This window comes from Anabrus simplex, chromosome 3, assembly GCF_040414725.1.
Source record: "Anabrus simplex isolate iqAnaSimp1 chromosome 3, ASM4041472v1, whole genome shotgun sequence".
NCBI classification, from domain to species: Eukaryota; Metazoa; Arthropoda; class Insecta; order Orthoptera; family Tettigoniidae; genus Anabrus; species Anabrus simplex.
Window position 1 is genome coordinate 468520089 of NC_090267.1, and position 11758 is coordinate 468531846.

At 44.0% G+C, this 11758-nt stretch overlaps 1 pseudogene; it reads right to left on the bottom strand.

Annotated features, from left to right (window-relative positions):
* Positions 1-9759: 9759 nt before the first annotated feature.
* Positions 9760-9911, bottom strand: LOC137499059 (U1 spliceosomal RNA; annotated as a pseudogene).
* Between the last annotated feature and the right edge of the window lie 1847 nt (positions 9912-11758).

Consider the following 11758-nt stretch of genomic DNA (forward strand, 5'->3'; position numbering starts at 1 on the left):
TACACTGGAAACACTCTAGTTGGGGTCTTACCAGAGACTTATATGCCCTCTCCTTTACGTCCTTACTGCAACCCCTGAACACCCTCATAACCATGTGAAGGCACTTACAATGATACCTTAAAGGAACTTTCACCCCATCAACGTAGTAATTAAAATTGAGCGGATTTTTCCTGTTTGGGACACTCACAAAATGACTATTAAGGAGAGCCGGCCCTGCCTATCTTAGCAATGTTAAATTCGGAAGATGTGGTGCACATTTTTCTAAAGAACTATAGGTCCTACAACACTATATTTTTACACTTTATAATGTGAATACCAATGACTGTTTTAACTCAGCGGTCTGGGATTATATTGTTTATTTCCTAAAATATAATTGTTTCCCATAGCATAGTTCTTTTTGCACATTTTCCACCCTTTTTATATGTAACTTGTGAACAAATAATGAAAATTAAAAATACCATGTTAAAGTATAACTGGCTATCATAATAATAAGTGATAAAAGTTTCATGCTTCTATCACTGATCGTTTCTGTATTTACACCTTGTGTTTGGAGAGGATGGGCAGAGTCCGTGGTTTGGTTTTTCATCTGTTGAGATAGAATGATAATAAATACCCCACACAGCTCTTCTCATAGCTTCTATACTCCATTTCTGGAATGAGAATACCTTTCGGTTTTCCGACATATCTACTTTTTTAAAAAGATCTTTCCAGTATTACTGCCCATATTTGCTTCAATAAACACAGAAGATAGTGGAACACAACATCAAACTACATGTGTAAACAAACAAAATAACTACTACATTTTTCCCGCTTATTTGCACTGAACAGGTCGGGCACTACATAAAATTTCCCAAGAGATGAGCTGGCCACCACACCAAACTTCCCTCTCTACTCTGAGGTGCTTACTTGGGTGCAAAGTCAAAGTCAGAGATGTATTACCTTCATCTATCAAACATGTCGTCCACCACCCGCACTCATTGTTTGCAGTATGCAGTTCAAAAATTAATTTTGAACCTTTCCAAAATAATATACCGTACAAATTATATATCAAATTAATCAGAAAATTTGGCACTACATTTTAAACTGTAGACACAAATTTTGACTTGTTTTTTTTGATTTTCAGGGGTCGGCTCCCCCTAACCCCGTTTATCATCATACCATTGTCTACTGTCCGTCTCACAACATTATCGAGATCATTTTGCAGTTTCTCACAATCTTGTAATTTATTTATTACTCTGTACAGAATAACATCATCTGCAAAAAGCCTTATCTCCGATTCCACTTCATTACTCATATCGTTTATATATACACAATTCAAAAAAATTAGGGGAAAACGTTTTTGAACGTATGACATGCTCCACAAAACAATACCTCACACCCAGGTATATTACCAACTAAACCTTTATCCTGTATCGTTGAAGCATACTAAAGAATATCGATAGATTCGCGTCCACTTTCATAATACAACCGGAAATGTCCAAATAGGGGCGAAAAGTGATAACAGTACTCCAGGGTGGATTTTATCACAGTTGGAGAGCTTCAGTATGATGTATGTACTCCACGAGCATTTATCACAGCTTGGCACCTACGTGGCATGCTTCGTATAAGTCGCCGGAGGTCACGTTGCGGTATCAGATACCGTTCGTCATTGAGAGGCTGTTCGAGGTCTTGGAGAGTCTGTGGTGGAACAGGACGCCCTCGAACACTTCATTCAAGCCTATCTCACACATGCTCGATGGGAGCAAGGTCGGGACTCACTGCTGGCCATTCCATCCCTTGAATTTCCAGTGCTCGCAAGACAGCTCTGGTGATGCGCACTACATGAGTCCTGGCATTGTCGTGCATGAGTACGACTTCTGGGCCAACACCGTATGCAGCAACCAACACATGCTGTAGCAGTATCTGCTCGATGTACGCCGCAGCGGTAAGATTACCACGGACGACGAGAAGATCCGTAACGCCATCAATACTGATGCCACCCCACACCATCACAGAATCTTGCCCGAATCGGTCGCCTTCCTGGACTACATTTGGCATGTACTGCTCACCGCGACGTCTCCATACACGTTGACGTCCATCACGCTGTGTCAGATGAAATCTGGACTCGTCTGTGAACAACACAGGTCTCCATTGGCGAAGTTGCCAGTTGACGAGGGTACGGGCAAAGAGAAGGTGAGCTGCGTGATGTTTCTGCATTAAACGAGGCACTCGAACAGGACGTCTGGGTCGTAAGGACAATTTTCTTAACCTGTTCCTTCCTATCTGGTCAGACACCGTGACTTCAGTGACCCTCCTGAGGTCTTGTTGCAGTTCGCTGGCAGTTGTTGAACGACACCGCAACGCACAGATTGTCAGATATCGGTAACCCTGTGGCGTTGCAATGCGTCCACGACCTTGTCCGACCCCCCTTGTGAACTGGCCTGTCTCACTGTAGCGATTCCACAAGAGTTTAATAACTGACGGAGAGGCATTGAGATCCACAGCAACACGACGAAAGTCCATCCTTCCTGGATGAAAGTGACGGCCGTTGCCACTTGAACCCCGTTAAGATGTCTCATGGGAAGTGCTGGTTTACGTAAAACGTGCTAAAAGGACTGCAGTAGTCTGTGTACCTCACAACGACACACGGACGCACCGCTATTCACTATGTTTTGAGGGGTCACCTTACAGTTTAATGCATGGCTACGCCTACAGATGGAGTATAACTTCGATTTGACATACCCTGAGTAGCTGAGTTCAAAAGTATGCTGTACGACCGTTGGAACCCTATCTACCAAATTAACGTTCACATACCAGACGTTAAAAGTATGTTCCCATAATTTTTTGAACTGTGTATAATAAAACATAAAGGTCCAATAATATTGCCTTGAGGAATTCCCTTCTTAATTATTACAGGGTCAAATAAAGATTCGCGTACTCTAATTCTCGGAGTTCTATTGTCTAGAAATATAGCCATATATTCACTCACTCTTTTTTCTAGTCCAATTGCACTCATTTGTGCCAGTACTCTCCCATGATCTACCCTATCAAATGCTTTAGATAGCTCAATCGTGATACAGCCCATTTGATAACCTGAATCCAGGATACCTTCTATACTTTTCTGGAATTCTACAAGTTGAGCTTCAGTGGAATAACCTTTCCTAAACCCGAACTGCCTTATTTCGAACCAGTTATTAATTTCGCGAACATGTCTAATATAATCAGAAAGAATCCTTTCCCAAAGCTTACGTGCTATGCATGTCAAACTGACTGGCCTGTAATTTTCAGCTCTTTGTCTATTATCTTTTACTTAATACACAGTGGCTATTATAGCAACTCTCCATTCATTTGATGTACCTCCTTCATGCAAATACAGTAAGTACTTCAGATATGGTATAGACTCCACAACATTTTGGTGATGTGAGGAGGTTGGTGAAGGAAGAAGATTACAGGAATATTTTTCAGGATATAAAGGGTGCGAAAACAGTTTCGTAAATTAAAGGGGTGTTTAAAGTTTGTTATTATTTATTGAGCGTATGGCATAAAATCTACATGTATACAATTGAATATATGATAACAACAAGAAAGCAATTTCATGTCAGGATGTCCAGCCCTTCCATCCAATCTAAGACTGCCTATGGTGGTATAAATAAATCAGCCCAGCTACCCGAATAAGCACGTAGCTTTCAGCTGCCAACGATGTGAGCGGTGGTTTGCCGTGGGGCCCCGCAGTCGCATTCCGGTGAAGTTATGGAATTCCACTTGCAGATTATTCCCTGCATCTTCCATGGCCTGTCCGAACTCTGCCTGCGCGCTAAATGAAATCCACTAATAATTTGCACATAAGAAAACATGTTGTCAAGGGACAAGTTTGTTGAATATTCCCAGCGGTCTTTCCAAACTTTCACAGATTTTAGGTTGGTGCGGACCATGCCAGTAGCATCACGCCAAGGTGGATGGCGTGACTTCAACCTTTGAAGATAGAGAGCGCAGGGATGTCTTCTTGTAACGGTAGTTGTTTTTTACGTAGAATTTACGGTACTCTGCACGTCACACTGAAAGTGATTGGGAATTTCCTTCACAGCCAGCATCGACCAGTTTGTAGTAGAAATCGGCATCTCAATCCCAGTTGTAAAAGGTACAAATACACAAGTACTGAGAACATAGGAACCATAGGAATCTGCAGTGATTTGTTTCGGCTGCCTACTTCCAGACGATCGATTGTTAACGAGCCATACTGGGGCCTGTCAGCAACACTTTCCTCGTGTCCTTTCGTCTGTCTGTCGACACTCATGTCCGAGAAGCGTAGGGAGTTTTCCAAAGAATACACGGATCATTGGTGTGTCGATGTGAATTTTGCCGCCAAGTTGGAGGGAGACATTTTGAACATCTGCTCTGAGGTACTGTACGTTTGTTCGTTTTCATTGTGTGCAGTAAGCAAACAGTGTGTCACGTTTACGCTCGAACACCTGGGAGGTAGGCAGCCGAATCAAATCATCGCAGACGTATGATTCCTATGCTTACAGTATTTATTTTATTATTTACTTATTTTATTATTTATTTATTTATTTATTTATTTATTTATTTATTCCTTTTACCCTCCAGGGTTGGGTTTTCGCCCGGACTCAGTGAGGGATCCCACCTGCATCGCCTCAAGGGTAGTGTTCTGGAACGTGAGACATTCGGTTGGGGATACACCTGGGGAGGAGGAGCATTACCTCGCCAAGGCGGCCACACCTGCTATGCTGAACAGATTTCTTGTCGGGGGGATCGGGAAAATTGGAAGGGATAGGCACGAAGAGGGAAGGAAACGGCCGTGGCATTAAGTTAGGTACTAACCCGGGATTTGCCTAGAGAAGAACTGGAAAACCACTTCGATGATGTCTGAGGTGGGAATCGAACCCTCGTCTACTAAGTTGACCTCCGGAGGTTGAGTGGACCCCGTTTCAGTTCTTGTACCACTTTTCAAATTTCGTGGCAGAGTCGGGAAACGAACCCGGACCTTCCGGGGTAGCAGGTATTCACACTAACCATTACACCACAGAGGCGAAATGTACAGTCCAATACTCCTTTAATTCACGGAGCAACTTTTTTCTTCACCCTGTATGTAGCCGAAATATTAAGCGAAAAATTCGGGTAGATGGCGTCTCCGAAAACCGTAATAGTAGTTAGTGGGACGCAAAAACCAATATCATTATTAATTATTGCTATGCAGTCTCAAAGAGAAGAAGACGATACGGTTTACATTACTTCAAAATTCTTGCATGAGAAAGATGTATGGCATAGAGGATGGTCAGAAACAACATGGACCGAGTGATGAGTGTTCGAGCGTTGGTCATACTGATAAGCAATTTTTTCAAATTTTTCATTTTATCAGATCGCTTCGCGGGCGAATTCAAATGGGCTTTCACAAGGCGGTGTTGCTAAATATGCAGGTGGTTTGGTCGGGCTTGAGAGCCTCAAACACGAACATCTCGTAGGTGTCAGCCAGTGCCACCGTAGAGTGCTTGCTGTGGGTTGAGCTTAAGAGCAGGGAGGTCCCCTGGAGAAGTTTATTTCTTCTATTGGCGCTCTCAAGCCGGTCACAAGCTACATGCATATTTCGCAACACCGCCTCGCAAAGCCTATCTGAAATCGCCCGTAAAGCGATCTAACTAACTTCAGCAGCTGATAAAATGACAACGGCTGGAGATATTGACGTACTTTTCTTTCAAATTACCTGTCAGTATGGCTAACTCTTTAATGCTCATATACCTGGTACACGTTGTTTCCAACCAACCTGTATATAAAAGGCAAACATTGGGCATACAGTCAAATTTGTTCAATCTTCTACATCCTTCTTGTGTGTGCCTCAGTAGCCCTCACTCGGGACGTTGAATCTGATGATGATAATGATGCAACAGCGTCGTGAGATTGACTTGCAGACGAGCCAGTACTAAATTCATCGCCCCATAACCTGACTGGATGGAGGTATCTACGCGAAACTTTCACTACTGTGTTTGTCTTGCCAATATCTCTTCATGGCGCAGATCGTTAGGAGAAAGCCTCTGTGGCTCAGGGGGCAGCACGCCGGTCTCTCACCGCTGGGTTCCGTGGTTCAAATCCCGATCACTCCATATGAGATTTGTGCTGGACAAAGCGGAGTCGAGACAGGTTTTTCTCCGGGTCATCCGGGTTTTCCTGTCATATTTCACTACAGCAACACTCTCCAATTTCATTTCATTTCATCTGTCATTCAATAATCATTGCCCCAGAGGAGTGCGACAGGCTTCGGCAGCCGGCACAATTCCTATCCTCGCCACTAGATGGAGCTTCATTCACTCCATTCCTGACCCGGTCAATAGACTAGAAACAGGCTGTGGATTTTTTGGTGGATATCGTTAGGACTAAAATACTATCTGTTTCCTGCTTCGTCTCGAGCGGCCGTGGACCACGTTATTTCAATCGTTTGCATCCTTGAGCTTTAATTCCTTCCCGCATTCGCTTTCTGTGAGCCTCCCTTCTTTCAATAGTTCACTTCTCACCTGTTTTCAACTTCGGCTTTTTTTGGAATCGCTGGTATCTTCGAATTTTATTCTGGAGAGGAACATGTTCTTTTATGTCTTCATGCGTGATCCCTATTTCTTGAAGGTCTTTTTCAACTTCGGTCAACGAGGGTCTCTTGGTTTTCTTGTTTACAAACTAGGAAAAAATCCGCAAGCTCATGCGTGTCAAGTGGCCATGAAAATTAATCCTCCGTTTCCGAATGGTATCTGTTATCCTTTCCACATGCAGGCACAGTTCATTTTTATGCCGTCTCATGTACTCACCAGTTTTTATGAGTTGTGTTACCTGCTCCCTAAAACATCTATTACTTCTGTGTTTTTGTCTTACCATCTGTCAACTTCGCCGGTTTACTGCTGCTACATCTGATTCATACTGCACCGTGTGCTCCGTCTGCTCACCCAGCCGACTACTCACTGTACTGCTCCTCTCGCGAAAGCGTGGAAGCGTGCTGGGCCCATAACCCAGAAGTCTGTGGATCGTAACCACGCTCTGCTACCAAAGTGGTCCTAGGTTCTTTCTCAGGATTTTTCTTTCTTTGACTTCTAACTTTCCAGTTACCCCCTTCCTGTTCAATGCAAGGTATTCTGTTGCATACAGGGCCTCTGGACGAATGACTGAACAAAAATGCCTGATAAATATAATGTAGGATGATCTCCCTCCCACAGACCACACAATTCTATTTGAGAATGCATGTCAACAGTACCCTAATTATTTGCTATTTACAAAGTCTCTTGTCCTCCTCATAGCAGGCCGCCAGCTCTAGTATTTACCTGAAATGACGATCCCTTTCTTAAGCTTGAATGGCAGCTCAACTGTCAATTAGTTGCCTCTGTGGATCAGTGGTAAAATGTCGGCCTCCGGACCCCATGATAGAGGGTTCAAACACGGCAGCCGTAGTCGGATTTCCGAACGGTGGAAAGAAGTCCATGCGACAATCCATGTCGTACGATGTCGCCAGGTAAAAGTTCTCTGTTGTCATATTTGGCGTTCACCCGACAAAATTCATTAAAACCATAGACGCCCAAGAGAGATTCAATATATTCTGCCACCTAGTAGGCCTAGAGTGAACCGGAACGTTCAAACTGACGATCAGACAGCCTGACGGTGTCCAATTATAATGTCTGAACACCGTAGCTCAGCCGTACGATTATTATTATTTGTATAATTACCCACAATTTGCTCCGCAAGCTCGGTCACTTCACACAGCAGCTACACGCAGACAGGTTTGAATATAGGGATTTTGACTATCACTTCTCAGGCTTGCCGTTTACTTGGTTCGACTTCAGACGAGTCCGATGACTCACGCGGTCAATACTGTCAATTCATTTAATTCACAACACAGTCAATTAATTTAACTCACAGACAACGTGACTGCACCACATAGTGAACAACTGTACACGTATCACTAATCAACTCTCGAATACAGCTGTAACATTACGACGACACCACACAGAGCACTGATAATTGAAGAGCAATCACACAACAAATCCGACGACAGCTAGGTCTATTGTTGTCCACCTCCTCTAAACTCCAAGACGACGACACTCTGACGCTGAAAAGGGGGAGGGGGTGGGGACACCCACTACACACAAACTCCTGGTTCACGACGATCCCGCTTTTATACCCTCGGTGATGAATTACCAGTCTTTTCGGTCTGCGGCCGGAATGGCATCATTTTAGTTAAACCTTCCAGAAGGTGTACGGAGAAACCAGCCAGGAGTGAGGCCGTCACTATTCCCTCCTTCCCGCTGGAAGCTCCCAGCTGACTCACTAGTTGCTACCAAGAAATACCGAAAGAGGCTACAGATAGTGGGCCGGCACGTAACCATACTTCGATCGCCAAGATTGTGTGGAATGGTTATTGAACCAGAAACAGCGAAATAAAATTATGTTGCAAATTTTCAAGGTTCATAATCACTTTTTCCCAAACGTATACTTATATTCACTATAATATGAATTATATTTGTTAGCCTGTCAATTCTGAACAAGCCGGGCTGAGTGGCTCAGACGGTTAAGGCGCTGGCCTTCTGACCCCAACTTGGCAGGTTCGATCCTGGCTCAGTCCGGTGGTATTTGAAGGTGCTCAAATACGTCAGCCTCATGTCAGTAGATTTACTGGCATGTAAAGGAACTCCTGCGGGACTAAATTCCGGCACCGCGGCCTCTCCGAAAACCAAAAAGAGTAGTTAGTGGGACGTAAAACAAATAACATTATTATTATTATTATTATTATTATTATTATTATTATTATTATTATTATTATTATTATTAATTCTGAACAATATGAGACCAGACTCAGTTGATGCCTTCAGACGTGACTGTGCTCCAAACCACAAAGAATGCGCAAGATCGAGCACTGGACACCCATGTGGAAAGCTTGCAACATTACACTAAATTTATCGTTGTAACATTTAGTTGAGGCCTTGAATTACGTAGCATTATCGGGATAAAGTATGTATCACTCATAGTTTACGAGAAACAGCCTGTGATAAGCGGTCTTATTTTCGTGACGCTAACTTCCCATGCATGCTGGTCTGTGGAGTGAATGACGCGACGTTACCTAGCGACCGTGCAGACTGTGATGTGAAGTATTGATGGATGGCCATGACTGAGAGACTTAAAGAAGGCTCCTTTGTCACAGAGGGCTCATATCATCATACTCTAGAGAATCGATTTTCATTCCTGGTAGTTTTATAGGAACTGAATAATTTTTCTCCCATTTCGATAAACTGAATCCTACACTTGTCGACTACAAATGCCATAAAGTTGTCTCTTGAAAACGATTCGTTAGATGAAAATAAATCGTTATTATTTGATTTTCATTTTTTTGAAAGACATATTTATGGTCATTTGATATTCCCGAAAGGGAAATTTGACACCATTTTCCTTCACATTTGTTCTGCAAAGCATGATATTCGTAGTACATGGACACAGTGCGAGATGGGAATGTGATGGACAGGCACCACGCGCAGGGTGTTGGGACTGCAGTAGTGTGTCAAGTTCTGTGCAGAATGGATCTGTTGAAGCAAGAACAGCGTGTATACACCAATCTTACTGCCAAGAGAGTTACTGTACGTCGTGCCATTACGAGAAAACGCCCGAGTGCATGAGCAGAGGCTGTACAGAAGCAACTTCATCGCAGGCGGTGGGAAGTTGCAGAACAGCCGCCATACTCACCAGACTTGTCTCCGTGCAATTTTGACCTCATCCCCAAAGTGAAAGAATTCAAGAAAGTTGTAGTAAAAACTACATCTCAAACATTACGCGCCCGAGATACCCACATTTGGGGTATTCGCAGGGGTCAACCCAAGCGAAGTGCAATGCAAGGGCCTCACCCTGGGGGAACCGCCTTGTTGATCACGGTAACCCCTACGCCAGGTAATATTTACTGGAAAAGTAAATCCTATTTGAATAGTAGGACAAATAATGATGTTTGTTTCAAAAATTCCCAGAAGGAAATCGTAATTTAATTTCATGGATTGCAAATCTTAAAAACATTTAAGCTCTTTAGGCGTTTTTAATCGTGAAATGACCAGCGTTTCGCCCCAGTGTAGCAGTGGGCTTATCGGTTGGAATGCCACACCTTTCCAAGACGCTGGCACTAGTGCGCCGTTGAGACACCACTGCAAGCCTCTTATGTAGGACAATGCAGTGACGGTGCACTAGGGGTAGCATGTGCCTCCACTTGTATAAATGCCTTCCTTTGGCCTTTATAACTGATGAGCCCACTGATACACTGGGGCGAAACGCTAGTAATTTCACGATTGAAAAGGCCTAAAGGTCCGCCCCTGTGGTGTAGTGGTTAGTGTGATAAGCTGCCACCCCCGGAGGCCCGGGTTCGATTCCCGGCTCTACCACGAAATTTGAAAAGTGGTACGAGGGCTGGGACGGGGTGCACTCAGCCTCGGGAGGTCAACTAAGTAGACGTGGGTTCGATTCCCACCTCAGCCATCCTCGAAGTGGTTTTCCGTGGTTCCCACTTCTCCTCCAGGCAAATGCCGGGATGGTACCTAACTTAAGGCCACGGCCGCTTCCTTCCCTCTTCCTTGTCTATCCCTTCCAATCTTCCCACCCCTCCGCAAGGCCCTCGTTCAGCGCAGGTGAGGCCACCTGGGCGAGGTACTGGTCATCCTCCCCAGTTGTATCCCCCGACCCAGAGTCTGAAACTCCAGGACTCTGCCCTTGAGGCGGTAGAGGTAGGATCCCTCGCTGAGTCCGAGGGATAAACCGACCCTGGAGGGTAAACAAGATATAGGAGGAGAAGAAGAAGAAGAAGATGTCTAAAGAACTTAAATGTTTTAAAGGTGTTCCTTGCTTAATGTAAGGTTCTTGGAACATGTTAATGGAGGGCCCAGTTTGTGTACGTGGAGTAGCTGAAGCCCACCCCCAGTAGTAGACATATCTCTATTGCGGAAATAAACTCCGTATTCATTCCGCTGTAACAAAGAGTCCAGTATTTACACCGTGAAGATAAATGTTTGGAATTTAATTATAAGGAAGTATTAATTTCAACATTGTGGTATAAATGTTAGGTATTTAAGTAAAGAGGTTTTATTCCGGTCCTTTATCCCTCTTTTTAGTAGTAGTAGTCCAAGTTCTTTGTATGAAATTAATGAACGGTTGTATGAGATAGATTACTGCTGTCAACTTTTTGTTCATTGTTCTGAAGCTCTTGGCTCATTTACTCAACTGCTGTGATAATAGAGCAGTGGACTCTCGCTGACAGCGTCACTTTCTGCCTCTCATTTACCCTTCCTTCCCCTGAGACTGGTTTCTCTAAATGTTTACGACACGATAAAATATTCTCTTGAAAGAATAGTTGTGACATTACTAACAAGAAGAATTGTAGGACACAGTAGCTGAAGGAGCGAGTTGGCCGTGGGGTTAGGGTGGTGTAGCTGTGATTCTGCATTCCGGAGGTGGTGGGTTCGTATCCCACAATCGGCAGACCTGAAAATGGTTTCCCGTGATTTCCCATTTACGCGCCAAACCACTACCAGGGCTCTACGGGCTGAGTGGCTCAGGAGGTTAAGGCGCTGACTTTCTGACACCAACTTGGCGGGTTCAATCCTGGCTCAGTCCGATTGTACTTGAAGGTGCTCAATTTTGTCAGCCCCGTGTCGGTAGGTTTACCGGGACGTAAAACAATTCTCGCATGACACAATTCCTGCACCTGGGTGTCTCTGAAAGCCGTAAAAGTGGTTAGTGGGACGATAAACAAATAACATTATCA